The 27661-nt window shown below is 38.0% G+C and overlaps 12 non-coding genes across 12 annotated transcripts; 3 read left to right on the top strand and 9 right to left on the bottom strand.

Moving 5' to 3' along the window:
- Positions 1–20: 20 nt before the first annotated feature.
- On the bottom strand, positions 21–102 carry TRNAS-CGA (transfer RNA serine (anticodon CGA)). The gene has a single exon. It is a non-coding gene; the product is annotated as a tRNA-Ser (tRNA).
- A 2406-nt stretch (positions 103–2508) lies between these two features.
- On the bottom strand, positions 2509–2590 carry TRNAS-CGA (transfer RNA serine (anticodon CGA)). The gene has a single exon. It is a non-coding gene; the product is annotated as a tRNA-Ser (tRNA).
- A 2405-nt stretch (positions 2591–4995) lies between these two features.
- On the bottom strand, positions 4996–5077 carry TRNAS-CGA (transfer RNA serine (anticodon CGA)). The gene has a single exon. It is a non-coding gene; the product is annotated as a tRNA-Ser (tRNA).
- Positions 5078–8479: 3402 nt separating this feature from the next.
- On the bottom strand, positions 8480–8561 carry TRNAS-UGA (transfer RNA serine (anticodon UGA)). The gene has a single exon. It is a non-coding gene; the product is annotated as a tRNA-Ser (tRNA).
- Positions 8562–10414: 1853 nt separating this feature from the next.
- TRNAL-UAA (transfer RNA leucine (anticodon UAA)) lies at positions 10415–10497 on the top strand. Its single transcript has one exon. It is a non-coding gene; the product is annotated as a tRNA-Leu (tRNA).
- Positions 10498–10968: 471 nt separating this feature from the next.
- TRNAS-CGA (transfer RNA serine (anticodon CGA)) lies at positions 10969–11050 on the bottom strand. Its single transcript has one exon. It is a non-coding gene; the product is annotated as a tRNA-Ser (tRNA).
- A 6798-nt stretch (positions 11051–17848) lies between these two features.
- Positions 17849–17930, bottom strand: TRNAS-CGA (transfer RNA serine (anticodon CGA)). Its single transcript has one exon. It is a non-coding gene; the product is annotated as a tRNA-Ser (tRNA).
- Positions 17931–19782: 1852 nt separating this feature from the next.
- Positions 19783–19865, top strand: TRNAS-UGA (transfer RNA serine (anticodon UGA)). Its single transcript has one exon. It is a non-coding gene; the product is annotated as a tRNA-Ser (tRNA).
- A 475-nt stretch (positions 19866–20340) lies between these two features.
- On the bottom strand, positions 20341–20422 carry TRNAS-UGA (transfer RNA serine (anticodon UGA)). Its single transcript has one exon. It is a non-coding gene; the product is annotated as a tRNA-Ser (tRNA).
- A 1851-nt stretch (positions 20423–22273) lies between these two features.
- Positions 22274–22356, top strand: TRNAS-UGA (transfer RNA serine (anticodon UGA)). The gene has a single exon. It is a non-coding gene; the product is annotated as a tRNA-Ser (tRNA).
- Positions 22357–22825: 469 nt separating this feature from the next.
- On the bottom strand, positions 22826–22907 carry TRNAS-UGA (transfer RNA serine (anticodon UGA)). Its single transcript has one exon. It is a non-coding gene; the product is annotated as a tRNA-Ser (tRNA).
- Positions 22908–25311: 2404 nt separating this feature from the next.
- Positions 25312–25393, bottom strand: TRNAS-CGA (transfer RNA serine (anticodon CGA)). Its single transcript has one exon. It is a non-coding gene; the product is annotated as a tRNA-Ser (tRNA).
- Positions 25394–27661: the final 2268 nt, after the last annotated feature.

Below are 27661 nucleotides of genomic sequence, written 5' to 3'. Positions count from 1 at the left end.
TGTGTGGGTGTAAAAGACAGCGCTGTGAACAGGATTTGAACCTGTGTGGGGAGACCCCATTGGATATCGAGTCCAACGCCTTAACCACTCGGCCATCACAGCCAACCTGAACAGCAATAAATCAGATGTTTTACAAAGATCATTCTAGAGCAGGACATAAAACATGGTTTTGGGTTAAGTTCTCTTGAATCTCTATCTCATGGTCACAGGGCAGAAAAACTGCTTGATCTTACTGAAAGTATGAGGTGTAATCTCAGGTCAATATAAAGAAGCCGATAAAAGCTTCATATCCTGGGACACACAGAGATTTGGTCTACTAGATGTATTTTACTGTTGAAGTTTTTTTTCACAAAGAATGTAACCAGGGAATTAATTTGAGTATTTTATTTTCTTTTTCTATACTATAATTTCAGTAAAATTTAATCAAATATGTTCCATCATTTCAAAGGTAAAACCCTACATTCTGAACATGTTTTGAATCAATGTGAGGATTTCAAGTCTAACATCCATGTGGCCATGGAAATACTTGCCTTCGCCGATGGTTCTCTAATATCTTTTCAGACCCACAGTTTATATGCTTGCTTTCAAATGTGGGAATGGACTTTTAAAGGCTGATAGACATTTGAGGTACAGCATATTCAGCAATCGAGACAGGTTTCATCAGAGCTTTTTAGGGGAACATGGATATTGTCAATCTCCTTGGAAACATCCAGTTCTGTTTATTTCAGTTTTGATATTGTTTTGACACAGTTATACCATAGGAAAATTTTTGGAATGGGTTTGACTTCAAGATCAAGAACTATGTAATCTTAGGTCAATGAAAGAAAAGACATAAAGGGCATATCCCGTAGGGCAGACAGAGGTGTGTGAGCTCCAATGACCTTTCTGCCCAACTGCTGTTTGGCCATGTTCCAGAAATCAGTAATCCCGTTGAGGGTTAAATAGAGTTTCAGGAACCTGTGACTTTCTGTAAGGCAGTTTGTTGGCAAGGAAGCTTCCCCACAGCTTACTAAGCAGATTGAAGACCCCTCTTACTTCCAAGACTCTGCCTATAAATTGCAGTTCCCAGAAAAAGTCTATGAAATAAGCAGTCTACTGTGATCAGAGGTGGCCCACTGGTTAAAACATTGGACTTGCAGCCATCAAACTTTCAACGCACATGTTAAAATCTTGTCTCTTGAGGTTCACTTTGACTAACTTCTGAAAAAAAGTAAACCTTTATTTTTACACATAAAATGGATCAACCGATTTAAAAATGGGTGAACCCTTCATTTTCTAATCTTTGGAACTAAATTTGTTTCACAATTAAAACTAAAATGTAAATTACTTGACGTTTCCAGGACATTGGCGATTTCCTTTATTCTTCTCAGGAAGCTCTGATCAGACCTGTCTATGTTTCTGAATATGCTCTGCCCAAAACGTCTATCTGCAAATCAAAAGTCCATTACCACATTCAACCACAAGCAGAAAAACTTATTTCCAAAAGACATTGGAGAACCATCAGAAAAGGCTACAAGGCTTGATGGCTACATGAACGTTAAACTGGAAATCCGCATTATGGTTCAAATTATGTTCAGAGTGCAGGGTTTTACCTTTGAAAAAATGGGACTTGGCTCATGAATGTTTAGTGAAATCAAAATCTAGAAAAAGTTGATGAAAAAGAAAAAAAATATACACAGATTAATTCCCTGGTTGCATTCTGTTGCAAACCACAAATTGAACAGTAAAAAATATCTAGTAGACCACATCTCATTATGCCCAAGGATATAACGCTTTTATCATTTTCTTCATGCTGATATGAGATCACACCTTTCTCTATCAGTAAGTCAAGCAAGATTTCTTTCCTATGACCATATTGTCAATATAATCAAAGTAAACTTAACCCAACACCTTCTTTTAGACCTGACTCTTAAGTGAATTTTGCAAAAACATCTGATAACTTGCTGTACAGATTGGCTGTGGTGGCCGAGTGGTTAAGGCGTTGGACTTCATATCCAATGGAGTTTTCCCTGCACAGGTTATAATCCTGTTCACAGCGATGTATTTTATAAATATTAAACAAAGATGTTTAACTTCCTTCAGAAGGAAATCCCTATAAATCTATGGTTGAGAAAAGTCTAAAATCATTGTGCAAATGAATAACTGCCATCTACAATACAAATGTCTTTCTTGTTAGACTCAAAAATAGTAAGATATATGAAATAAGTGAAGGTCAATATTTCTCATGACGCCGACTACTTCTTTCCATGTTCCAAGAAACCTTGGATCAGACCAGTCTCTGTCTCTTTTTTAACTATTTGCCAATAAAAGCATACTTTAGAGCTTTTTAAGTAAATTGAAGACTCTAATAAAGTTTTATTAAAATAAAAAAAGTGTAAAAAATGAACTAAACAGTTAAATTCCCAAGTTTCTTGCTTCTTTTTGCTCAAATCTCAACAATAGTATTATAGAGATTTATCTCTAAAGGAAATTAATTTTCTCCTTCATATGTGTGGGTGTAAAAGACAGCGCTGTGAACAGGATTTGAACCTGTGTGGGGAGACCCCATTGGATTTCGAGTCCAACGCCTTAACCACTCGGCCATCACAGCCAACCTGAACAACAATAAATCAGATGTTTTACAAAGATCATTCTAGAGCAGGACATAAAACAAGGTTTTGGGTTAAGTTCTCTTGAATCTCTATCTCATGCTCACAGGGCAGAAAAACTGCTTGACTTACTGAAAGTATAAGGTGTAATCTCAGGTCAATATAAAAAAGCCGATAAAAGCTTCATATCCTGGGACACACAGAGATTTGGTCTACTAGATGTATTTTACTGTTGAAGTTTTTTTTCACAAAGAATGTAACCAGGGAATTAATTTGAGTATTTTATTTTCTTTTTCTATACTATAATTTCAGTAAAATTTAATCAAATATGTTCCATCATTTCAAAGGTAAAACCCTACATTCTGAACATGTTTTGAATCAATGTGAGGATTTCAAGTCTAACATCCATGTGGCCATGGAAATACTTGCCTTTGCCGATGGTTCTCTAATATATTTTCAGACCCACAGTTTATATGCTTGCTTTCAAATGTGGGAATGGACTTTTAATGGCTGATAGACGTTTGAGGTACAGAATATTCAGCAATCGAGAAAGGTTTCATCAGAGCTTTTTAGGGGAACATGGATATTGTCAATCTCCTTGGAAACATCCAGTTCTGTTTATTTCAGTTTTGATATTGTTTTGACACAGTTATACCAAAGGAAACTTTTTGGAATGGTTTTGACTTCAAGATCAAGAACTATGTAATCTTAGGTCAATGGAAATAAAGACATAAAGGGCATATCCCGTAGGGCAGACAGAGGTGTGTGAGCTCCAATGACCTTTCTGCCCAACTGCTGTTTGGCCATGTTCCAGAAATCAGTAATCCCGTTGGGGGTTAAACAGAGATTCAGGAACCGGTGACTTTCTGTAAGGCAGTTTGTTGGCAAGGAAGCTTCCCCACAGCTTACTAAGAAGATTGAAAACCCCTCTTACTTCCAAGACTCTGCCTATAAATTGCAGTTCCCAGAAAAAGTCTATGAAATAAGCAGTCTACTGTGATCAGAGGTGGCCCACTGGTTAAAACATTGGAGTTGCAGCCATCAAACTTTCAACGCACATGTTAAAATCTTGTCTCTTGAGGTTCACTTTGACTAACTTCTGAAAAAAAGTAAACCTTTATTTTTACACATAAAATGGATCAACCGATTTAATAATGGGTGAACCCTTCATTTTCTAATCTTTGGAACTAAACTTGTTTCACAATTAAAACTAAAATGTAAATTACTTGACGTTTCCAGGACATTGGCGATTTCCTTTATTCTTCTCAGGAAGCTCTGATCAGACCTGTCTATGTTTCTGAATATGCTCTGCCCAAAACGTCTATCTGCAAATCAAAAGTCCATTCCCACATTCAACCACAAGCAGAAAAACTTATTTCCAAAAGACATTGGAGAACCATCAGAAAAGGCTACAAGGCTCGATGGCTACATGAACGTTAAACTGGAAATCCGCATTATGGTACAAATTATGTTCAGAGTGCAGGGTTTTACCTTTGAAAAAATGGGACTTGGCTCATGAATGTTTAGTGAAATCAAAATATAGAAAAAGTTGATGAAAAAGAAAAAAAATATATACAGATTAATTCCCTGGTTGCATTCTGTTGCAAACCACAAATTGAACAGTAAAAAATATCTAGTAGACCAAATCTCATTATGCCCAAGGATATAACGCTTTTATCATTTTCTTCATGCTGATATGAGATCACACCTTTCTCTGTCAGTAAGTTAAGCAAGATTTCTTTCCTATGACCATATTGTCAATATAATCAAAGTAAACTTAACCCAACACCTTCTTTTAGACCTGACTCTTAAGTGAATTTTGCAAAAACATCTGATAACTTGCTGTACAGATTGGCTGTGGTGGCCGAGTGGTTAAGGGATTGGACTTGATATCCAATGGGATTTTCCCTGCACAGGTTATAATCCTGTTCACAGCGATGTATTTTATAAATATTAAACAGAGATGTTTAACTTCCTTCAGAGGGAAATCCCTATAAATCTATGGTTGAGAAAAGTCTAAAATCATTGTGAAAATGAATAACTGCCATCTACAATACAAATGTCTTTCTTGTTAGACTCAAAAATAGTAAGATATATGAAATAAGTGAAGGTCTATATTTCTCATGACGCCGACTACTTCTTTCCATGTTCCAAGAAACCTCAGATCAGACCTGTCTCTGTCTCTTTTTTAACTATTTGCCAATAAAAGCATACTTTACAGCTTTTTAAGTAAATTGAAGACCCAAATAAAGTTTTATTAAAATACAAAAAGTGTAAAAAATGAACTAAACAGTTAAATTCCCAAGTTTCTTGCTTCTCTTTGCTCAAATCTCAACCATAGTATTATAGAGATTTATCTCTAAAGGAAATTAATTTTCTCCTTCATATGTGTGGGTGTAAAAGACAGCGCTGTGAACAGGATTTGAACCTGTGTGGGGAGACCCCATTGGATTTCGAGTCCAACGCCTTAACCACTCGGCCATCACAGCCAACCTGAACAACAATAAATCAGATGTTTTACAAAGATCATTCTAGAGCAGGACACAAAACAAGGTTTTGGGTTAAGTTCTCTTGAATCTCCATCTCATGGTCACAGGGCAGAAAAACTGCTTGACTTACTGAAAGTATAAGGTGTAATCTCAGGTCAAAATAAAGAAGCCGATAAAAGCTTCATATCCTGGGACACACAGAGATTTGGTCTACTAGATGTATTTTACTGTTGAAGTTTTTTTTCACAAAGAATGTAACCAGGGAATTAATTTGAGTATTTTATTTTATTTTTCTATACTATAATTTCAGTAAAATTTAATCAAATATGTTCCATCATTTCAAAGGTAAAACCCTACATTCTGAACATGTTTTGAATCAATGTGAGGATTTCAAGTCTAACAGCCATGTGGCCATGGAAATATTTGCCTTCTCCGATGGTTCGCTAATATATCTTCAGACCCACAGTGTATATGCTTGCTTTCAAATGTGGGAATGGACTTTTAATGGCTGATAGACGTTTGAAGTACAGAAAAATTCAGCAATCGAGAAAGGTTTCATCAGAGCTTTTTAGGGGAACATGGATATTGTCAATCTCCTTGGAAACATCCAGTTCTGTTTATTTCAGTTTTGATATTGTTTTGACACAGTTATACCAAAGGAAACTTTTTGGAATGGGTTTGACTTCAAGATCAAGAACTATGTAATCTTAGGTCAATGGAAAGAAAGACATAAAGGGCATATCCCGTAGGGCAGACAGAGGTGTGTGAGCTCCAATGACCTTTCTGCCCAACTGCTGTTTGGCCATGTTCCAGAAATCAGTAATCCCGTTGAGGGTTAAACAGAGTTTCAGGAATCGGTGACTTTCTGTAGAGCAGTTTGTTGGCAAGGAAGCTTCCCCACAGCTTACTAAGAATATTGAAGACCCCTCTTACTTCCAAGACTCTGCCTATAAATTGCAGTTCCCAGAAAAAGTCTATGAAATAAGCAGTCTACTGTGATCAGAGGTGGCCCACTGGTTAAAACATTGGAGTTGCAGCCATCAAACTTTCAACGCACATGTTAAAATCTTGTCTCTTGAGGTTCACTTTGACTAACTTTTGAAAAAAAGTAAACCTTTATTTTTACACATAAAATGGATCAACCGATTTAAAAATGGGTGAACCCTTCATTCTCTAATCTTTGGAACTAAATTTGTTTCACAATTAAAACTAAAATGTAAATTACTTGACGTTTCCAGGACATTGGCGATTTCCTTTATTCTTCTCAGGAAGCTCTGATCAGACCTGTCTATGTTTCTGGATATGCTCTGCCCAAAACGTCTATCTGCAAATCAAAAGTCCATTCCCACAATTCATCCACAAGCATAAAAACTTATTTCCAAAAGACATTGGAGAACCATCAGAAAAGGCTGCAAGGCTCGATGGCTACATGAACGTTAAACTGGAAATCCGCATTATGGTACAAATTATGTTCAGAGTGCAGGGTTTTACCTTTGAAAAAATGGGACTTGGCTCATGAATGTTTAGTGAAATCAAAATATAGAAAAAGTTGATGAAAAAGAAAAAAAATATATACAGATTAATTCCCTGGTTGCATTCTGTTGCAAACCACAAATTGAACAGTAAAAAATATCTAGTAGACCACATCTCATTATGCCCAAGGATATAACGCTTTTATCATTTTCTTCATGCTGATATGAGATCACACCTTTCTCTATCAGTAAGTCAAGCAAGATTTCTTTCCTATGACCATATTGTCAATATAATCAAAGTAAACTTAACCCAACACCTTCTTTTAGACCTGACTCTTAAAGGGAACCTGTCATCAGAAATTTAGCTATCCACCTAAAAGTTTCCCCCTCTGCAGCTCCTGGGCTGCATTCTAGCAAGGTTCCTGTAGTTTTTCTTGCCCCTTTTAGCCCAAAATAAACACTTTATAAAGTAGTACCTGCTCGTATGTAAATTTTCTCATTTTTCCATGTGGGCGGTCTGTCTGGTGTCTGTGTCTGTCCTCCTACCGATTTACGCCCCCCCCAGAACGCAGAATTTCAAACCTCAAGACGCCGCCCCTGGGCGCCTGAGGTCCTGCGCATGCGCTCTGCTACCGTAGCGGGACAGTGCACAGCGTGCACGTGTGACCGCTGGTGACGGTATGCGCAGGCACGATGTTATGGGCGGCGCTGTGAGTGTCCTCAGCAAGTGCCGCCCATAACCTCGTGACCGCACTTTCCTCTCTTCCTCCATCGTTCTGCGCCAGCGCTCGCTGGTGCGGTGACCCGACGTCACCTCCTCCCATCTTGCCCTGCAGCAGGAAATAGATGGGAGGAGGTGACGTCGGGTCACCGCGCCAGCGAGCGCTGGCGCAGAACGATGGAGGAAGAGAGGAAAGTGCGGTCACGAGGTTATGGGCGGCACTTGCTGAGGACACTCACAGCGCCGCCCATAACATCGTGCCTGCGCATACCGTCACCAGCGGTCACACGTGCACGCTGTGCACTGTCCCGCTACGGTAGCAGAGCGCATGCGCAGGACCTCAGGCGCCCAGGGGCGGCGTCTTGAGGTTTGAAATTCTGCGTTCTGGGGGGGGCGTAAATCGGTAGGAGGACAGGCACAGACACCAGACAGACCGCCCACATGGAAAAATGAGAAAATTTACATACGAGCAGGTACTACTTTATAAAGTGTTTATTTTGGGCTAAAAGGGGCAAGAAAAACTACAGGAACCTTGCTAGAATGCAGCCCAGGAGCTGCAGAGGAAGAAACTTTTAGGTGGATAGCTAAATTTCTGATGACAGGTTCCCTTTAAGTGAATTTTGCAAAAACATCTGATAACTTGCTGTACAGATTGGCTGTGGTGGCCGAGTGGTTAAGGGATTGGACTTGATATCCAATGGGGTTTTCCCTGCACAGGTTATAATCCTGTTCACAGCGATGTATTTTATAAATATTAAACAGAGATGTTTAACTTCCTTCAGAAGGAAATCCCTATAAATCTATGGTTGAGAAAAGTCTAAAATCATTGTGAAAATGAATAACTGCCATCTACAATACAAATGTCTTTCTTGTTAGACTCAAAAATAGTAAGATATATGAAATAAGTGAAGGTCTATATTTCTCATGACGCCGACTACTTCTTTCCATGTTCCAAGAAACCTCAGATCAGACCTGTCTCTGTCTCTTTTTTAACTATTTGCCAATAAAAGCATACTTTACAGCTTTTTAAGTAAATTGAAGACCCAAATAAAGTTTTATTAAAATAAAAAAAAGTGTAAAAAATGAACTAAACAGTTAAATTCCCAAGTTTCTTGCTTCTTTTTGCTCAAATCTCAACCATAGTATTATAGAGATTTATCTCTAAAGGAAATTAATTTTCTCCTTCATATGTGTGGGTGTAAAAGACAGCACTGTGAACAGGATTTGAACCTGTGTGGGGAGACCACATTGGATTTCAAGTCCAACGCCTTAACCACTTGGCCATCACAGCCAACCTGAACAACAATAAATCAGATGTTTTACAAAGATCATTCTAGAGCAGGACACAAAACAAGGTTTTGGGTTAAGTTCTCTTGAATCTCCATCTCATGGTCACAGGGCAGAAAAACTGCTTGACTTACTGAAAGTATAAGGTGTAATCTCAGGTCAATATAAAGAAGCCGATAAAAGCTTCATATCCTGGGACACACAGAGATTTGGTCTACTAGATGTATTTTACTGTTGAAGTTTTTTTTCACAAAGAATGTAACCAGGGAATTAATTTGAGTATTTTATTTTCTTTTTCTATACTATAATTTCAGTAAAATTTAATCAAATATGTTCCATTATTTCAAAGGTAAAACCCTACATTCTGAACATGTTTTGAATCAATGTGAGGATTTCAATTCTAACATCCATGTGGCCATGGAAATACTTGCCTTCTCCGATGGTTCTCTAATATATCTTCAGACCCACAGTGTATATGCTTGCTTTCAAATGTGGGAATGGACTTTTAATGTCTAATAGATGTTTGAGGTACAGCATATTCAGCAATCGAGACAGGTTTCATCAGAGCTTTTTAGGGGAACATGGATATTGTCTATCTCCTTGGAAACATCCAGTTCTGTTTATTTCAGTTTTGATATTGTTTTGACACAGTTATACCAAAGGAAACTTTTTGGAATGGGTTTGACTTCAAGATCAAGAACTATGTAATCTTAGGTCAATGAAAAGAAAGACATAAAGGGCATATCCCGTAGGGCAGACAGAGGTGTGTGAGCTCCAATGACCTTTCTGCCCAACTGCTGTTTGGCCATGTTCCAGAAATCAGTAATCCCGTTGAGGGTTAAACAGAGTTTCAGGAACTGGTGACTTTCTATAAGGCAGTTTGTTGGCAAGGAAGCTTCCCCACAGCTTACTAAGAAGATTGAAGACCCCTCTTACTTCCAAGACTCTGCCTATAAATTGCAGTTCCCAGAAAAAGTCTATTAAATAAGCAGTCTACTGTGATCAGAGGTGGCCCACTGGTTTAAACATTGGACTTGCAGCCATCAAACTTTCAATGCACATGTTAAAATCTTGTCTCTTGAGGTTCACTTTGACTAACTTCTGAAAAAAAGTAAACCTTTATTTTTACACATAAAATGGATCAACCGATTTAAAAATGGGTGAACCCTTCATTTTCTAATCTTTGGAACTAAATTTGTTTCACAATTAAAACTAAAATGTAAATTACTTGACGTTTCCAGGACATTGGCGATTTCCTTTATTCTTCTCAGGAAGATCTGATCAGACCTGTCTATGCTTCTGAATATGCTCTGCCCAAAACGTCTATCTGCAAATCAAAAGTCCATTCCCACATTCAACCACAAGCAGAAAAACGTATTTCCAAAAGACATTGAAGAACCATCAGAAAAGGCTACAAGGCTCGATGGCTACATGAACGTTAAACTTGAAATCCGCATTATGGTTCAAATTATGTCCAGAGGGCAGGATTTTACCTTTGAAAAAATGGGACTTAGCTCATGAATGTTTAATGAAATCAAAATATAGAAAAAGTTGATGAAAAAGAAAAAAAATATATACAGATTAATTCCCTGGTTGCATTCTGTTGCAAACCACAAATTGAACAGTAAAAAATATCTAGTGAACCACATCTCATTATGCCCAAGGATATAACGCTTTTATCATTTTCTTCATGCTGATATGAGATCACACCTTTCTCTATCAGTAAGTCAAGCAAACTTTCTTTCCTATGACCATATTGTCAATATAATCAAAGTAAACTTAACCCAATACCTTCTTTTAGACCTTACTCTTAAGTGAATTTTGCAAAAAACATCTGATAACTTGCTGTACAGATTGGCTGTGGTGGCCGAGTGGTTAAGGCGTTGGACTTAATATCCAATGGGGTTTTCCCTGCACAGGTTATAATCCTGTTCACAGCGATGTATTTTATAAATATTAAACAGAGATGTTTATCTTCCTTCAGAAGGAAATCCCTATAAATCTATGGTTGAGAAAAGTCTAAAATCATTGTGAAAATGAATAACTGCCATCTACAATACAAATGTCTTTCTTGTTAGACTCAAAAATAGTAAGATATATGAAATAAGTGAAGGTCTATATTTCTCATGACGCCGACTACTTCTTTCCATGTTCCAAGTAACCTCAGATCAGACCTGTCTCTGTCTCTTTTTTAACTATTTGCCAATAAAAGCATACTTTACAGCTTTTTAAGTAAATTGAAGACCCAAATAAAGTTTTATTAAAATAAAAAAAAGTGTAAAAAATGAACTAAACAGTTAAATTCCCAAGTTTCTTGCTTCTTTTTGCTCAAATCTCAACCATAGTATTATAGAGATTTATCTCTAAAGGAAATTAATTTTCTCCTTCATATGTGTGGGTGTAAAAGACAGCGCTGTGAACAGGATTTGAACCTGTGTGGGGAGACCCCATTGGATTTCGAGTCCAACGCCTTAACCACTCGGCCATCACAGCCAACCTGAACAGCAATAAATCAGATGTTTTACAAAGATCATTCTAGAGCAGGACATAAAACATGGTTTTGGGTTAAGTTCTCTTGAATCTCTATCTCATGGTCACAGGGCAGAAAAACTGCTTGATCTTACTGAAAGTATGAGGTGTAATCTCAGGTCAATATAAAGAAGCCGATAAAAGCTTCATATCCTGGGACACACAGAGATTTGGTCTACTAGATGTATTTTACTGTTGAAGTTTTTTTTCACAAAGAATGTAACCAGGGAATTAATTTGAGTATTTTATTTTCTTTTTCTATACTATAATTTCAGTAAAATTTAATCAAATATGTTCCATCATTTCAAAGGTAAAACCCTACATTCTGAACATGTTTTGAATCAATGTGAGGATTTCAAGTCTAACATCCATGTGGCCATGGAAATACTTGCCTTCGCCGATGGTTCTCTAATATCTTTTCAGACCCACAGTTTATATGCTTGCTTTCAAATGTGGGAATGGACTTTTAAAGGCTGATAGACTTTTGAGGTACAGCATATTCAGCAATCGAGACAGGTTTCATCAGAGCTTTTTAGGGGAACATGGATATTGTCAATCTCCTTGGAAACATCCAGTTCTGTTTATTTCAGTTTTGATATTGTTTTGACACAGTTATACCATAGGAAAATTTTTGGAATGGGTTTGACTTCAAGATCAAGAACTATGTAATCTTAGGTCAATGAAAGAAAAGACATAAAGGGCATATCCCGTAGGGCAGACAGAGGTGTGTGAGCTCCAATGACCTTTCTGCCCAACTGCTGTGTGGCCATGTTCCAGAAATCAGTAATCCCGTTGAGGGTTAAATAGAGTTTCAGGAACCTGTGACTTTCTGTAAGGCAGTTTGTTGGCAAGGAAGCTTCCCCACAGCTTACTAAGCAGATTGAAGACCCCTCTTACTTCCAAGACTCTGCCTATAAATTGCAGTTCCCAGAAAAAGTCTATGAAATAAGCAGTCTACTGTGATCAGAGGTGGCCCACTGGTTAAAACATTGGACTTGCAGCCATCAAACTTTCAACGCACATGTTAAAATCTTGTCTCTTGAGGTTCACTTTGACTAACTTCTGAAAAAAAGTAAACCTTTATTTTTACACATAAAATGGATCAACCGATTTAAAAATGGGTGAACCCTTCATTTTCTAATCTTTGGAACTAAATTTGTTTCACAATTAAAACTAAAATGTAAATTACTTGACGTTTCCAGGACATTTGCGATTTCCTTTATTCTTCTCAGGAAGCTCTGATCAGACCTGTCTATGTTTCTGAATATGCTCTGCCCAAAACGTCTATCTGCAAATCAAAAGTCCATTACCACATTCAACCACAAGCAGAAAAACTTATTTCCAAAAGACATTGGAGAACCATCAGAAAAGGCTACAAGGCTTGATGGCTACATGAACGTTAAACTTGAAATCCGCATTATGGTTCAAATTATGTTCAGAGTGCAGGGTTTTACCTTTGAAAAAATGGGACTTGGCTCATGAATGTTTAGTGAAATCAAAATCTAGAAAAAGTTGATGAAAAAGAAAAAAAATATACACAGATTAATTCCCTGGTTGCATTCTGTTGCAAACCACAAATTGAACAGTAAAAAATATCTAGTAGACCACATCTCATTATGCCCAAGGATATAACGCTTTTATCATTTTCTTCATGCTGATATGAGATCACACCTTTCTCTATCAGTAAGTCAAGCAAGATTTCTTTCCTATGACCATATTGTCAATATAATCAAAGTAAACTTAACCCAACACCTTCTTTTAGACCTGACTCTTAAGTGAATTTTGCAAAAACATCTGATAACTTGCTGTACAGATTGGCTGTGGTGGCCGAGTGGTTAAGGCGTTGGACTTCATATCCAATGGAGTTTTCACTGCACAGGTTATAATCCTGTTCACAGCGATGTATTTTATAAATATTAAACAGAGATGTTTAACCCTTTAGTGACGGAGCTAATTTTCACCTTAACCAAACCAAATTTTGCAATTCTGACCAGTGTCACTTCATGTGGTTATAACTCTGGAACGCTTCAACGGATCCCGGTGATTCTGAGATTGTTTTTTCATCACATATTGGACTTCATGTTAGTACCAAATTTAGGACAATATTTTTTGCGTTTATTTATGAAAAAAATTGAATATTGGCAAAAATTTTGAAAATGTAGCAATTTTCAACTTTTGAATTTTTATACCGTTAAACCAGAGATTTCTGTGACACAAAATAGTTAATAAATAACATTTCCCACATGTCTACTTTACATCAGCACAATTTTGGAAACAAAATTTTTTTTTTGTTAGGAAGTTAGAGGGGTTCAAAGTTTATCAGCAATTTCTCATTTTTACATCAAAATTTACAAAACCAGTTTTTTAGGGACCACATCACATTTGAAGTGACTTCAATAAGCCTAGATGACAGAAAATACCCAAAAGTGACACCATTCTAAAAACTGCACCCCCCAAAGTACTCAAAACCACATTCAAGAAGTTTATTAACCCTTCAGGTGCTTCACATGAACAAAAGCAATGTGGAATGAAAAAAAGCAAAAATTAAATTTTACCTAAAAATGTTGCTCTAACCCAAATTTATTCCCTTTTAGAAGAAATAACACAACAAAATGGACCCCAAAACTTGTTCCCCACTTTCTTATGAGTGCGCCGATACCCCACATGTGGTCAGAAACCTCTGTTTGGACAAATGGGAGAGCTCGGAACAGAAGGAGCAATATTTGAATTTTGGAAAGCAAATTTGGCTGAAATAGATTGCGGGCACCATGTTGCATTTACAGGTCCGCTAAGGTACTAAACAGAAGAAATCCCTCACAAGTGACACCATTTTGGAAACTAGACCCCTAAAGGCTTCTATCTAGGAGTATAGTGAGCATTTTAGATCCACAGGTACTTCACAGATTTTGTTAACGTTACGTTGTCATATTGAAAATTTTAATAATTTTCTCAAAAATGTTGCTTTAGCATCAATTTTCTCACTTTTTCAAGAGGTAATTCCAAAAATTTGACCTCAAGGTTTGTTAACCACTTTTTTATGAGCGCGGTGATACCTTACATGTGGTCTGAAACCTTTGTTTGGACAAATGGGAGGGCTTGGAACGAAAGGAGCAATATTTGAATTTTGGGAAGGAAATTTGGCTGAAAAAGATTGCAGGCACCATGTCACATTTGGAGGTCCCCTAAGGTACCTAAACAGCATAAACCCCACACAAGTGACCCCATTTTGGAAACTAGGCCCCTCAAGGAATTTATCTAGATGTTTGGTGAGTACCCTGAACCCCCAGGTGCTTCACAGAAGTTTATAACGTTGAGCCATGAAAAAAAAAAAAAAAACATTTTACCACAAAATTGTTATTTAAACTAGGTAGAGTAAAAGGAAAAAATTCAGCATAACATTTATTGTGCAATTTCTCCTGAGTTTGTCGATACCTTATATGTGGTGGAAATCAACTGTTTGGGCGCATGGCAGGGCTCGGAAGGGAAGGAGCGCCATTTGACTGCAAAATTGGCTGGAATCAATAGCGGACGCCAGGTTGCATTTGGAGAGCCCCTGAGGTGCCTAAACAGTGGCGGTCCCCCACAAGTGACTCCATTCTGGAAACAAGACACCTCAAGGCTTTTATCTAGGTGTATATTGAGCAGTTTGAATCCACGAGTACTTCACAGAATTTGATAAGCTTAGGTTGCCATATTGAAAATTTTCATTTTTTTCACAAAAATGTAGCTTTAGCATCAAATTTCTCACTTTTTCAAGAGACAACAACAAACCGTGGACCCCACAGGTTGTTATCCAATGTCTTATGAGCACAGGGATACCCCACATGTGGCCAAAAACCTCTGTTTGGATAAATGGGAGGGCTTGGAATGGAGGGAGCACCATTTGAATTCTGGAAAAGTTAAAATAAATTGCGGGCACCATGTCACATTTGCAGGGTCCCTTGGGTACCTATACAGCAGAAACCCCCCACAAGTGACTCCATTTTGGAAACTGGATTTTATTCAGGAGTATAGTAAGCATTTTGAATCCACAGGTACTTCACAAAAATGTTGCTGTAGCAACAAATGTCTCACTGTTAGGCTATGTGGCCATGATCCAGCGACACGGCGTCCAGTACACAGTGTCAGCCTTCCTGCAGAGATGTGAGTGTTGTCCACGGGAGAACGCAGCTGCCCATGCCCACGATTTGGGTTCAGGCCGCTGTGGAGCTCTATGCTACCTGCAGAGAACACTCTTGTCTCCGCAGCATAAATTGACATGCTGAGGCTCGGGAAGCTGCACCACAGGTCGGTTTATGCTGCGGAGAAGAGAAGCACAGTGGGCACGGGATTTCTAAAAATCCTTCCACTGTGCTTCTACTGCACAATGCAGCGTTATGGATGCAGGGAAAATACTCTGCCCCCAAAACGCTGCAAACCCTGATTGTGGGCACACAGCCTAAAATGCTACAATGGATGAATGGATAGATGTCAAACATATATAACATCCCACCCCCTGCATATTCTAAGCTGGCGCCCTTTAGTGCCTTTCATGTGGCACTAAAGGGTGCCTAGCCTTGTATTTAGCCCCCCAAAAAATTAATAATTAAAATAAACGACGTGGGGTCCCCCCTATTTTTGATAGCCAGCTAGGGTAAAGCAGACAGCTGCAGCCTGCAAACCACAGCTGACAGCTTCACCTTGTCTGGTGATCAATTGGAGGCCTCCCCAGGCGTTTTTTTAAAAAAAAAAAAAAACGTGGGGTCCCCCCCCAAATTAGATCACCAGCCAAGGTGAAGCGGACAGCTGGGGTCTGGTATTCTCAGGGTGGGAAGAGCCATGGTTATTGGACTCTTCCCAGCCTAAAAATAGCAGGCCGCAGCCGCCCCAGAAGTGGCACATCCATTAGATGCGCCAATCCTGGCGCTTCGCCCCAGCTCATCCCGCGACCTGGTGCGGTGGCAGACGGGGTAATATATGGGGTTGATACCAGCTGTAATGTCACCTAGCATCAAGCCCTGGGGTTAGTGATGTCACGGCATCTGAACAGATACCCGACATTACTAACCCAGTCAAGTAATAGAAAAAAATAAAGACAAAAAAAAAATGTATTTGAAAAAAAAACTCCCCGAAACATTCCTCTTTTACCACTTTATTGAAAATAAAGAAATTCCGGTCGCTGTAATCCATTTTGGAGGTCCCACGCCGACTCTGGATCTTCTAGAATATGGGGGGCACGTTCAGGGAACGTATCCCCCATTTTCTGGAAGAGCAAGCTCTCCATGAGCAGTGTGGGTGCAGTAATCTGAGAATACTGCACTCACACTGCCCCGGTCCAACCTAGGGCAGAGTGACCTGCAGTAACCTCATTCCAGAATATGAGGGGCATGCTCACAGAACGTACCCCCCATTTTCTGGAACAGCAGTCTCTCCATGTGAGGAGTGTGACTGCAGATTACCGCACTCACCCTCCCCCGGTCCACAGTGGAGCCTGTGCAGCAGCGACGTCAGGGTCCCTGCTTGCAGGGATCCAGCTGACAGCCGCTGTCTGCGCATGCACCGCCAGCATTGAAGAAGGAGGCGGCGTGATCGCGTGACGGATCACCAGCAGACAGGTAACGTATGACCGGGGGCTGGGGGGAGGGGTGACGGGGAGTGACCTAGCGGGACCTGGGGACACCTTTCTGTCGCATGTGACGTGTCACATGCGGCAGAAAGAGCAGAATGAATGCGGCCGCGCGCTGTGCGCCGCCATCTTCCACGCTCCGGAGGGGGGAGGGGGGTGGTGGCTCTGGAGAACCGGAGGGGGCTCCGGTGACGAGAGGGCTCCGGTGGACCGGAGGAGGGGTCAGGGGGAGGACATTTCCCTCCGATCTGAAATGTTTGATCATTTCAGATCGGAGGGAAATGAATGCAGAGACGGCGCCGACGGCAGTTTTCTGTGCGCTTCGGCGCCATTTTGAGTGCTCCGGAGGGGGGGTAGGGGTGGTGGGGGACTCTCCGGTACCGAGGGCTTTGGGGGCACTAGGGGTTTAGATTTCTTTCTCATCTGACATGTTTGATCATGTCAGATGAAAAAGAAATCAGTTTTACCGGCCATTTCTTTTTTTTTCATGTGTTCGTCGGTATACAGTGTATACCGCCGATCACATGATCGGGGTCCAAAAAAACCACCCCGATTCATAATCTGGGGGGTCTCAGCTACCCCCGGTAGCTGAAACCCCCGAGATTTTCGGTCGCTGGGGGGCGCTACAGGGTTTTTTCGGGCCGCCGCTTTAAAGCGGCGGAACAGAATAAGTGCCCTGTTTTTCCGCCGCTTTAAGTCGTACGGCCGTCGTTATGCGGTTAACTTCCTTCAGAAGGAAATCCCTATAAATCTATGGTTGAGAAAAGTCTAAAATCACTGTGAAAATGAATAACTGCCATCTACAATATAAATGTCTTTCTTCTTAGACTCAAAAATAGTAAGATATATGAAATAAGTGAAGGTCTATATTTCTCATGACGCCGACTACTTCTTTCCATGTTCCAAGAAACCTCAGATCAGACCTGTCTCTGTCTCTTTTTTAACTATTTGCCAATAAAAGCATACTTTACAGCTTTTTAGGTAAATTGAAGACCCAAATAAAGTTTTATTAAAATAAAAAAAGTGTAAAAAATGAACTAAACAGTTAAATTCCCAAGTTCTTGCTTCTTTTTGCTCAAATCTCAACCAAGTATTATAGAGATTTATCTCTAAAGGAAATTAATTTTCTCCTTCATATGTGTGGGTGTAAAAGACAGCGCTGTGAACAGGATTTGAACCTGTGTGGGGATACCCCATTGGATTTCGAGTCCAACGCCTTAACCACTCGGCCATCACAGCCAACCTGAACAACAATAAATCAGATGTTTTACAAAGATCATTCTAGAGCAGGATATCAAACAAGGTTTTGGGTTAAGTTCTCTTGAATCTCTATCTCATGGTCACAGGGCAGAAAAACTGCTTGACTTACTGAAAGTATAAGGTGTAATCTCAGGTCAAAATAAAGAAGCCGATAAAAGCTTCATATCCTGGGACACACAGAGATTTGGTCTACTAGATGTATTTTACTGTTGAAGTTTTTTTTCACAAAGAATGTAACCAGGGAATTAATTTGAGTATTTTATTTTCATTTTCTATACTATAATTTCAGTAAAATTTAATCAAATATGTTCCATCATTTCAAAGGTAAAACCCTACATTCTGAACATGTTTTTAATCAATGTGAGGATTTCAAGTCTAACCTCCATGTGGCCATGGAAATACTTGCCTTCGCCGATGGTTCGCTAATATCTTTTCAGACCCACAGTTTATATGCTTGCTTTCAAATGTGGGAATGGACTTTTAATGGCTGATAGACATTTGAGGTACAGCATATTCTGCAATCGAGACAGGTTTCATCAGAGCTTTTTAGGGGAACATGGATATTGTCAATCTCCTTGGAAACATCCAGTTCTGTTTATTTCAGTTTTGATATTGTTTTGACACAGTTATACCAAAGGAAACTTTTTGGAATGGGTTTGACTTCAAGATCAAGAACTATGTAATCTTAGGTCAATGAAAAGAAAGACATAAAGGGCATATCCCGTAGGGCAGACAGAGGTGTGTGAGCTCCAATGACCTTTCTGCCCAACTGCTGTTTGGCCATGTTCCAGAAATCAGTAATCCCGTTGAGGGTTAAACAGAGTTTCAGGAACCGGTGACTTTCTGTAAGGCAGTTTGTTGGCAAGGAAGCTTCCCCACAGCTTACTAAGAAGATTGAAGACCCCTCTTACTTCCAAGACTCTGCCTATAAATTGCAGTTCCCAGAAAACGTCTATGAAATAAGCAGTCTACTGTGATCAGAGGTGGCCCACTGGTTAAAACATTTGACCTGCAGCTATCAAACTTTCAACGCACATGTTAAAATCTTGTCTCTTGAGGTTCACTTTGACTAACTTCTGAAAAAAAGTAAACCTTTATTTTTACACATAAAATGGATCAACCGATTTAAAAATGGGTGAACCCTTCATTTTCTAATCTTTGGAACTAAATTTGTTTCACAATTAAAACTAAAATGTAAATTACTTGACGTTTCCAGGACATTGGCGATTTCCTTTATTCTTCTCAGGAAGCTCTGATCAGACCTGTCTATGTTTCTGAATATGCTCTGCCCAAAACGTCTATCTGCAAATCAAAAGTCCATTACCACATTCAACCACAAGCAGAAAAACTTATTTCCAAAAGACATTGGAGAACCATCAGAAAAGGCTACAAGGCTCGATGGCTACATGAACGTTAAACTTGAAATCCGCATTATGGTTCAAATTATGTTCAGAGTGCAGGGTTTTACCTTTGAAAAAATGGGACTTAGCTCATGAATGTTTAGTGAAATCAAAATATAGAAAAAGTTGATGAAAAAGAAAAAAAATATATACAGATTAATTCCCTGGTTGCATTCTGTTGCAAACCACAAATTGAACAGTAAAAAATATCTAGTAGACCACATCTCATTATGCCCAAGGATATAACGCTTTTATCATTTTCTTCATGCTGATATGAGATCACACCTTTCTCTATCAGTAAGTCAAGCAAGATTTCTTTCCTATGACCATATTGTCAATATTATCAAAGTAAACTTAACCCAACACCTTCTTTTAGACCTGACTCTTAAGTGAATTTTGCAAAAACATCTGATAACTTGCTGTACAGATTGGCTGTGGTGGCCGAGTGGTTAAGGCGTTGGACTTGATATCCAATGGGGTTTTCCCTGCACAGGTTATAATCCTGTTCAAAGCGATGTATTTTATAAATATTAAACAGAGATGTTTAACTTCCTTCAGAAGGAAATCCCTATAAATCTATGGTTGAGAAAAGTCTAAAATCATTGTGAAAAAGAATGAATAACTGCCATCTACAATACAAATGTCTTTCTTGTTAGACTCAAAAATAGTAAGATATATGAAATAAGTGAAGGTCTATATTTCTCATGACGCCGACTACTTCTTGCCATGTTCAAAGAAACCTCAGATCAGACCTGTCTCTGTCTCTTTTTTAACTATTTGCCAATAAAAGCATACTTTACAGCTTTTTAAGTAAATTGAAGACCCAAATATAGTTTTATTAAAATAAAAAAAAGTGTAAAAAATGAACTAAACAGTTAAATTCCCAAGTTTCTTACTTCTTTTTGCTCAAATCTCAACCATAGTATTATAGAGATTTATCTCTAAAGGAAATTAATTTTCTCCTTCATATGTGTGGGTGTAAAAGACAGCGCTGTGAACAGGATTTGAACCTGTGTGGGGAGACCCCATTGGATTTCAAGTCCAACGCCTTAACCACTCGGCCATCACAGCCAACCTAAACAGCACTTAATCAGATGTTTTACAAAGATCATTCTAGAGCAGGACATAAAACAAGGTTTTGGGTTAAGTTTTCTTGAATCTCTATCTCATGGTCACAGGGCAGAAAAACTGCTTGACTTACTGAAAGTATAAGGTGTAATCTCAGGTCAATATAAAGAAGCCGATAAAAGCTTCATATCCTGGGACACACAGAGATTTGGTCTACTAGATGTATGTTACTGTTGAAGTTTTTTTCACAAAGAATGTAACCAGGGAATTAATTTGAGTATTTTATTTTCTTTTTCTATACTATAATTTCAGTAAAATTTAATCAAATATGTTCCATTATTTCAAAGGTAAAACCCTACATTCTGAACATGTTTTGAATCAATGTGAGGATTTCAAGTCTAACATCCATGTGGCCATGGAAATACTTGCCTTCGCCAATGGTTCTCTAATATCTTTTCAGACCCACAGTTTATATGCTTGCTTTCAAATGTGGGAATGGACTTTTAATGGCTGATAGACATTTGAGGTACAGCATATTCAGCAATCAAGACAGGTTTCATCAGAGCTTTTTAGGGGAACATGGATATTGTCAATCTCCTTGGAAACATCCAGTTCTGTTTATTTCAGTTTTGATATTGTTTTGACACAGTTATACCAAAGGAAACTTTTTGGAATGGGTTTGACTTCAAGATCAAGAACTATGTAATCTTAGGTCAATGGAAAGAAAGACATAAAGGGCATATCCCGTAGGGCAGACAGAGGTGTGTGAACTCCAATGACCTTTCTGCCCAACTGCTGTTTGGCCATATTCCAGAAATCAGTAATCCCGTTGAGGGTTAAACAGAGTTTCAGGAACCAGTGACTTTCTGTAAGGCAGTTTGTTGGCAAGGAAGCTTCCCCACAGCTTACTAAGAAGATTGAAGACCCCTCTTACTTCCAAGACTCTGCCTATAAATTGCAGTTCCCAGAAAAAGTCTATGAAGTAAGCAGTCTACTGTGATCAGAGGTGGCCCACTGGTTAAAACATTGGACTTGCAGCCATCAAACTTTCAACGCACATGTTAAAATCTTGTCTCTTGAGGTTCACTTTGACTAACTTCTGAAAAAAAGTAAACCTTTATTTTTACACATAAAATGGATCAACCGATTTAAAAATGGGTGAACCCCTCATTTTCTAATCTTTGGAACTAAATTTGTTTCAAAATTAAAACTAAAATGTAAATTACTTGACGTTTCCAGGACATTGGCGATTTCCTTTATTCTTCTCAGGAAGCTTTGATCAGACCTGTCTATGTTTCTGAATATGCTCTGCCCAAAACGTCTATCTGCAAATCAAAAGTCCATTACCACATTCAACCACAAGCAGAAAAACTTATTTCCAAAAGACATTGGAGAACCATCAGAAAAGGCTACAAAGCTCGATGGCTACATGAATGTTAAACTTGAAATCCGCATTATGGTTCAAATTATGTTCAGAGTGCAGGGTTTTACCTTTGAAAAAATGGGACTTAGCTCATGAATGTTTAGTGAAATCAAAATATAGAAAAAGTTGATGAAAAAGAAAAAAAAAATATACAGATTAATTCCCTGGTTGCATTCTGTTGCAAACCACAAATTGAACAGTAAAAAATATCTAGTAGACCACATCTCATTATGCCCAAGGATATCACGCTTTTATCATTTTCTTCATGCTGATATGAGATCACACCTTTCTCTATCAGTAAGTCAAGCAAGATTTCTTTCCTATGACCATATTGTCAATATAATCAAAGTAAACTTAACCCAACACCTTCTTATAGACCTGACTCTTAAGTGAATTTTGCAAAAACATCTGATAACTTGCTGTACAGATTGGCTGTGGTGGCCGAGTGGTTAAGGCGTTAGACTTGATATCCAATGGGGTTTTCCCTGCACAGGTTATAATCCTGTTCACAGCGATGTATTTTATAAATATTAAACAGAGATGTTTAACTTCCTTCAGAAGGAAATTTCTTTAAATCTATGGTTGAGAAAAGTCTAAAATCATTGTGAAAATGAATAACTGCCATCTACAATACAAATGTCTTTCTTGTTAGACTCAAAAATAGTAAGATATATAAAATAAGTGAAGGTCTATATTTCTCATGACACCGACTACTTCTTTCCATGTTCCAAGAAACCTCAGATCAGACCTGTCTCTGTCTCTTTTTTAACTATTTGCCAATAAAAGCATACTTTACAGCTTTTTAAGTAAATTGAAGACCCAAATAAAGTTTTATTAAAATAAAAAAAAGTGTAAAAAATGAACTAAACAGTTACAATCCCAAGTTCTTGCTTCTTTTTGCTCAAATCTCAACCAAGTAATATAGATATTTATCTCTAAAGGAAATTAATTTTCTCCTTCATATGTGTGGGTGTAAAACACAGCGCTGTGAACAGGATTTGAACCTGTGTGGGGAGACCCCATTGTATTTCAAGTCCAATGCCTTAACCACTCGGCCATCACAGCCAACCTGAACAGCAATAAATCAGATGTTTTACAAAGATCATTCTAGAGCAGGCCATAAAAAAAGGTTTTGGGTTAAGTTCTCTTGAATCTCTATCTCATGGTCACAGGGCAGAAAAACTGCTTGACTTACTAAAAGTATAACGTGTAATCTCAGGTCAATATAAAGAAGCCGATAAAAGCTTCATATCCTGGGACACACAGAGATTTGGTCTACTAGATGTATTTTACTGTTGAAGTTTTTTTTCACAAAGAATGTAACCAGGGAATTAATTTGAGTATTTTATTTTCTTTTTCTATACTATAATGTCATTAAATTTAATCAAATATGTTCCATCATTTCAAAGGTAAAACCCTACATTCTGAACATGTTTTGAATCAATGTGAGGATTTCAAGTCTAACCTCCATGTGGCCATGGAAATACTTGCCTTCTCCGATGGTTCTCTAATATATTTTCAGACCCACAGTTTATATGCTTGCTTTCAAATCTTGGAATGGACTTTTAATGGCTGATAAACGTTTGAGGTACAGCATATTCTGCAATCGAGACAGGTTTCATCAGAGCTTTTTAGGGGAACATGGATATTGTCAATCTCCTTAGAAACATCCAGTTCTGTTTATTTCAGTTTTGATATTGTTTTGACACAGTTATTCCAAAGGAAACTTTTTGGAATGGGTTTGACTTCACGATCAAGAACTATGTAATCTTAGGTCAATGAAAAGAAAGACATAAAGGGCATATCCCGTAGGGCAGACAGAGGTGTGTGAGCTCCAATGACCTTTCTGCCCAACTGCTGTTTGGTCATATTCCAGAAATCAGTAATCCCGTTGAGGGTTAAACAGAGTTTCAGGAACCGGTGACTTTCTGTAAGGCAGTTTGTTGGCAAGGAAGCTTCCCCACAGCTTACTAAGCAGGTTGAAGACCCCTCTTACTTCCAAGACTCTGCCTATAAATTGCAGTTCCCAGAAAAAGTCTATGAAATAAACAGTCTACTGTGATCAGAGGTGGCCCACTGGTTAAAACATTGGACTTGCAGCCATCAAACTTTCAACGCACATGTTAAAATCTTGTCTCTTGAGGTTCACTTTGACTAACTTCTGAAAAAAAGTAAACCTTTATTTTTACACATAAAATGGATCAACCGATTTAAAAATGGGTGAACCCTTCATTTTCTAATTTTTGGAACTAAATTTGTTTCACAATTAAAACTAAAATGTAAATTACTTGACGTTTCCAGGACATTGGCGATTTCCTTTATTCTTCTCAGGAAGCTCTGATTAGATCTGTCTATGTTTCTGAATATGCTCTGCCCAAAACGTCTATCTGCAAATCAAAAGTCCATTCCCACATTCAACCACAAGCAGAAAAACTTATTTCCAAAAGACATTGGAGAACCATCAGAAAAGGCTACAAGGCTCGATGGCTACATGAACGTTAAACTTGAAATCCGCATTATGGTTCAAATTATGTTCAGAGTGCAGGGTTTTACCTTTGAAAAAATGGGACTTAGCTCATAAATGTTTAGTGAAATCAAAATATAGAAAAAGTTGATGAAAAAGAAAAAAAATATATACAGATTAATTCCCTGGTTGCATCCTGTTGTAAACCACAAATTGAACAGTAAAAAATATCTAGTAGACCACATCTCATTATGCCCAGGGATATATCGCTTTTATCATTTTCTTCATGCTGATATGAGATCACACCTTTCTCTATCAGTAAGTCAAGCAAGATTTCTTTCCTATGACCATATTGTCAATATAATCAAAGTAAACTTAACCCAACACCTTCTTTTAGACCTGACTCTTAAGTGAATTTTGCAAAAACATCTGATAACTTGCTGTACAGATTGGCTGTGGTGGCCAAGTGGTTAAGGCGTTGAACTTGATATCCAATGGGGTTTTCCCTGCACAGGTTATAATCCTGTTCACAGCGATGTATTTTATAAATATTAAACAGAGATGTTTAACTTCCTTCAGAAGGAAATCCCTATAAATCTATGGTTGAGAAAAGTCTAAAATCATTGTGAAAATGAATAACTGCCATCTACAATACAAATGTCTTTCTTGTTAGACTCAAAAATAGTAAGATATATGAAATAAGTGAAGGTCTATATTTCTCATGACGCCGACTACTTCTTGCCATGTTCAAAGAAACCTCAGATCAGACCTGTCTCTGTCTCTTTTTTAACTATTTGCCAATAAAAGCATACTTTACAGCTTTTTAAGTAAATTGAAGACCCAAATATAGTTTTATTAAAATAAAAAAAGTGTAAAAAATGAACTAAACAGTTAAATTCCCAAGTTTCTTACTTCTTTTTGCTCAAATCTCAACCATAGTATTATAGAGATTTATCTCTAAAGGAAATTAATTTTCTCCTTCATATGTGTGGGTGTAAAAGACAGCGCTGTGAACAGGATTTGAACCTGTGTGGGGAGACCCCATTGGATTTCGAGTCCAACGCCTTAACCACTCGGCCATCACAGCCAACCTGAATAGCAATTAATCAGATGTTTTACAAAGATCATTCTAGAGCAGGACATAAAACAAGGTTTTGGGTTAAGTTCACTTGAATCTCTATCTCATGGTCACAGGGCAGAAAAACTGCTTGACTTACTGAAAGTATAAGGTGTAATCTCAGGTCAATATAAAGAAGCCGATAAAAGCTTCATTTCCTGGGACACACAGAGATTTGGTCTACTAGATGTATTTTACTGTTGAAGTTTTTTTTCACAAAGAATGTAACCAGGGAATTAATTTGAGTATTTTATTTTCTTTTTCTATACTATAATTTCAGTAAAATTTAATCAAATATGTTCCATTATTTCAAAGGTAAAACCCTACATTCTGAACATGTTTTGAATCAATGTGAGGATTTCAAGTCTAACATCCATGTGGCCATGAAAATACTTGCCTTCGCCGATGGTTCTCTAATATCTTTTCAGACTCACAGTTTATATGTTTGCTTTCAAATGTGGGAATGGACTTTTAATGGCTGATAGACATTTGAGGTACAGCATATTCAGCAATCGAGACAGGTTTCATCAGAGCTTTTTAGGGGAACATGGATATTGTCAATCTCCTTGGAAACATCCAGTTCTGTTTATTTCAGTTTTGATATTGTTTTGACACAGTTATACCAAAGGAAACTTTTTGGAATGGGTTTGACTTCATGATCAAGAACTATGTAATCTTAGGTCAATGGAAAGAAAGACATAAAGGGCATATCCCGTAGGGCAGACAGAGGTGTGTGAGCTCCAATGACCTTTCTGCCCAACTGCTGGTTAGCCATGTTCCAGAAATCAGTAATCCTGTTGAGGGTTAAACAGAGTTTCAGGAACTGGTGACTTTCTGTATGGCAGTTTGTTGGCAAGGAAGCTTCCCCACAGCTAACTAAGCAGATTGAAGACCCCTCTTACTTCCAAGACTCTGCCTATAAATTGCAGTTCCCAGAAAACGTCTATGAAATAAGCAGTCTACTGTGATCAGAGGTGGCCCACTGGTTAAAACATTGGACTTGCAGCCATCAAACTTTCAACGCCCATGTTAAAATCTTATCTCTTGAGGTTCACTTTGACTAACTTCTGAAAAAAAGTAAACCTTTATTTTTACACATAAAATGGATCAACCGATTGAAAAATGGGTGAACCCTTCCTTTTCTAATCTTTGGGTCTAAATTTGTTTCACAATTAAAACTAAAATGTAAATTACTTGACGTTTCCAGGACATTGGCGATTTCCTTTATTCTTCTCAGGAAGCTCTGACCAGACCTGTCTATGTTTCTGAATATACTCTGCCCAAAACGTCTATCTGCAAATCAAAAGTCCATTCCCACATTCAACCACAAGCAGAAAAACTTATTTCCAAAAGACATTGGAGAACCATCAGAAAAGGCTACAAAGCTCGATGGCTACATGAACGTTAAAATTGAAATCCGCATTATGGTACAAATTATGTTCAGAGTGCAGGGTTTTACCTTTGAAAAAATGGGACTTGGCTCATGAATGTTTAGTGAAATCAAAATATAGAAAAAGTTGATGAAAAAGAAAAAATATATATACAGATTAATTCCCTGGTTGCATTCTGTTGCAAACCACAAATTGAACAGTAAAAAATATCTAGTAGACCACATCTCATTATGCCCAAGGATATAACGCTTTTATCATTTTCTTCATGCTGATATGAGATCACACCTTTCTCTATCAGTAAGTCAAGCAAGATTTCTTTCCTATGACCTTATTGTCAATATAATCAAAGTAAACTTAACCCAACACCTTCTTTAGACCTGACTCTTAAGTGAATTTTGCAAAAACATCTGATAACTTGCTGTACAGATTGGCTGTGGTGGCCGAGAGGTTAAGGCGTTGCACTTGATATTCAATGGGGTTTTCCCTGAACAGGTTATAATCCTGTTCACAGCGATGTATTTTATAAATAGTAAACAGAGATGTTTAACTTCCTTCAGAAGGAAATCCCTATAAATCTATGGTTGAGAAAAGTCTAAAATCATTGTGAAAATGAATAACTGCCATGTACAATACAAATGTCTTTCTTGTTAGACTCAAAAATAGTAAGATATATGAAATAAGTGAAGGTCTATATTTCTCATGACGCCGACTACTTCTTTCCATGTTCCAAGAAACCTCAGATCAGACCTGTCTCTTTCTCTTTTTTAACTATTTGCCAATAAAAGCATACTTTAAAGCTTTTTAAGTAAATTGAAGACCCAAATAAAGTTTTATTAAAATAAAAAAA

The sequence above is a fragment of the Anomaloglossus baeobatrachus genome, chromosome 4 (assembly GCF_048569485.1).
Source record: "Anomaloglossus baeobatrachus isolate aAnoBae1 chromosome 4, aAnoBae1.hap1, whole genome shotgun sequence".
Classification (NCBI taxonomy): Eukaryota; Metazoa; Chordata; class Amphibia; order Anura; family Aromobatidae; genus Anomaloglossus; species Anomaloglossus baeobatrachus.
Note: the sequence above shows the minus strand (reverse complement) of the source record. Positions and strands in the feature narration are given on the sequence as shown.